The sequence below is a fragment of the Wasmannia auropunctata genome, unplaced genomic scaffold (genome assembly GCF_000956235.1).
Source record: "Wasmannia auropunctata unplaced genomic scaffold, wasmannia.A_1.0 LD336103.1, whole genome shotgun sequence".
NCBI classification, from domain to species: domain Eukaryota; kingdom Metazoa; phylum Arthropoda; class Insecta; order Hymenoptera; family Formicidae; genus Wasmannia; species Wasmannia auropunctata.
In genome coordinates, this window is record NW_012026787.1 from 1,683,029 (window position 1) to 1,683,541 (window position 513).

Consider the following 513-nt stretch of genomic DNA (forward strand, 5'->3'; position numbering starts at 1 on the left):
TAACATTTTAAAATAAATAACGGAACATAGTAAAACTATTTTTTTAAGAAATAAAAATAAATTAATTTCTTCTTCTTCCTCTTCCTCTTCCTCTTTTTCCAAAATAGTGTTTGTTATAGTTGTTGCACATGTTGAACAAAAAATTAAAAAATCTTCTTGCCCTTTGGCATTGTCCGCTTCTCCTGCCTCTCGGTCTTCATCCTACGAAACAAATATTATATTAAGTACTTAAAAGTATATGCAATAAGAATTTAAAAAAAGCTACAAAAACTTTGTACATAAAAGTATTATATATTATGTAACTTACGTTGAGAAGCATCTATGTTGGCGGCATGCGGAGCAGCAGCGGTAGAATCACGCGGAAAAGCAGCGGCGGCGGCGATGGTATTGGCGGTGGCAGTGCGCGCGGCGGCGGCAGCATGCGGAGGAGTAGCGGCGGTAGCGGTACGCGAAGGAGCGGCAGCGGCGGCGGGCATGCGGAGGAGCAGCGGCGGTAGCGGTACGCGAAAGAGC